Genomic DNA, 2,500 nt, shown 5'->3' on the forward strand with positions numbered 1-2,500 from the left:
GCAGCGGCGTGGAAACGCCACCCACCGCCGCCGCTCTCGCTGGTGCCCGCCGCGGAGGCCGCCCTTCGGGCGATGCGTGGCACGGACCTCCGCGGGCAGGGCTGCGCATCTGGAACTTCGAAAAGGGCCGCCCTTGCTAACACTGTGCTTCCCCACGCGGGGAGCGATTCGGACGGCTGGCCCCCACGCCGGGGTGGGTGGGCGCCCCGCCGTTCGCCCGCGTGGGTCGTCAGACCACTGTTCATCGTTCGGTGCGATTCAAACTTCCCACAGCTCGGCCGCCTCCGTCCTCGAACGGGAGGTGACGGCCGGCGTGCGCGCCCAAAGATAGGTGGTGGAAGCCCGGGGGTACAGGAGGAAGGACACCGCTCACCGTAAACCGACGCGAGCTCCAAAGCCCGGGTCGAGCGAGCAGCACCACCTCCCCACCCGGGAGCGCCGTGCCAGATCGATCGGAGGATAAGACCGCTCTGAGAGGACATGGACGAGAGGGGCGTCCGCCTTCCGGAGCCCCCCCTTTCGGACGAGGACTCCGGATTTGCCCCCCGAAAGCCATCACCTCCAGAGAACCAGGGACCGCCGAGGGAGGGTCTGGTCAGGCTTGGGTACCCCAGCATTGCCTCTCTCGCTTGGGATGCACGATCGGCAAAAGTCCCTCTCGGAGCTGTGGAAGTTCGGTCTCAGCCGGAGTGCGCAACTTCCAGACGAGAGGGACCACATGCCAAGTCGCCTACCCAAGTCGGGGAACCAGAGAAACAACTGCTTTCTATCGGGGTAGAGAGACGACACTCTCTCAAGTACATTCTGCCAGAGGTGCGCATTCCTATGTATTTGCATTGCGGGACAACGTCCCCACTTTAAGGGGACGAAGTCGGAACTGTACCCGGCCTCAAGTCACTGTAGGGCGGATGCGGCACCTAGAAAATTCCTCATTCCGGTTCTTTTTCACTTAGTCGTTTTTTTTTTTGGCAAGAATGTACCCCAGGATGGCCAAAAAGCCAAAGCCAGGGACTGAGAACCATCGAGCATGCTCTGAGGGGACATAGTCAGAGGGGGCGTCCGCCTTCCAGAGCCCTCCTTCCCACGAGGACTCCAGATTTGCCCCCCCCCCCCCTGACAACAGCCATCGCCTCCAGAGAACCAGGGACCACCGAGGGAGGGTCTGGTCGAAGCTCAGGTACCCAGGATAGCTTCTCCGGCTTGGGCATGGACCGCCAGACAAAGCCGCGGACCATGAACCATCCAGCCTGCTCTGAGGGGACATAGTCAGAGGGGGCGTCCGCCTTCAAGAGCCCTCCTTCCCACGAGGACTCCAGATTTGCCCCCCTGACAGCCATCACCTCCAGAGAACCAGGGACCGCCGAGGGAGGGTCTGGTCAAAGCTCACGTACCCCAGGACAGCTTCTCCGGCTTGGGCACAGACCGCCAGACAAAGCCGCGGACCATGAACCATCCAGCCGGCTCTGAGGGGACATGGTCAGAAGGGGCGTCCGCCTTCTAGAGCCCAAACTCGGCCACGGACTCCAGATTTGCCCCCCTGAATGCCATCACCCTTCAGAAGACCAGGGACCACCGAGGGAGGGTCTGGTCAGGCTCAGGTACCCCAGGATCGCCTCTCTCACTTGGGACGCACGACCAGCAAAAGTCCCTCCTGGAGCCGTGGAAGTTCAGTCTCGGCCGTATTTTGCAACTTCCACGACAAGAGGGACCACCTTCTAAGTCGCCTACCCGAGCCAGAGAACCATAGGAACAACCGCCATACATCGGGGTAGAGAGAGCCCACTCTCTCCTATATTCTCCCGCAGGTGCGCATTACTATGTATTTGCATTGCGGGACAATGTACTTCAATGAGCGGGACAAAGTCGGAAATGTATCCGACCTCCTGGAACTGTGCGGCTGCTACAGCAGTCAGAAATTCCCCATTCCGGTTCTTTTTCACTTGGATTTTTTTTTTTGCAATTTTTTGCCTAAAACGTATTCCTCCAACATGTACTAGCTCATGACACTTGAAATTTTTGAGCCAATTGATAATAACAGCTTTTTAGAGCTCAAAAACAAAAAAAATTTGAGCGAACAAAAAATGTTCGAAAATGACCTCAGCTCCTGGAACTGTTTTCGGTACACCTCCAGAGAGGCTCCCCTGCCTGGAAGTCTGTCACTGCTCAGCTCGAAATTTTTCTAAGTCCCAAAATTCGGTTTTTCATCCAAAATTCAACTTTCTGCCCAGGATCCACAAACTTTAAACCCAGTTGGGGGACCCTCCCTGGGGGCCCTACAACATACTGAAGCCCCCCTGTGGTGGAAGTAGGGGAATTTACTTATTTTTACACAAAATCACAAAATTCCATTTTTTGTTCGCAAAACACTTTTTTGTCCTCAAGAAACTTTTTTGTCCTCAAAACACTTTTTTGTCCTCGAGAAACTTTTTTGTCCTCAAGAAACTTTTTTGTCCTCAAAACACTTTTTTGTCCTCAAAACTCAATTTCTTCCATAATTCGA

Source organism: Dendrobates tinctorius, unplaced genomic scaffold (assembly GCF_039654945.1).
Source record: "Dendrobates tinctorius isolate UK_male_01 unplaced genomic scaffold, ASM3965494v1 ptg000564l, whole genome shotgun sequence".
Taxonomy (NCBI): domain Eukaryota; kingdom Metazoa; phylum Chordata; class Amphibia; order Anura; family Dendrobatidae; genus Dendrobates; species Dendrobates tinctorius.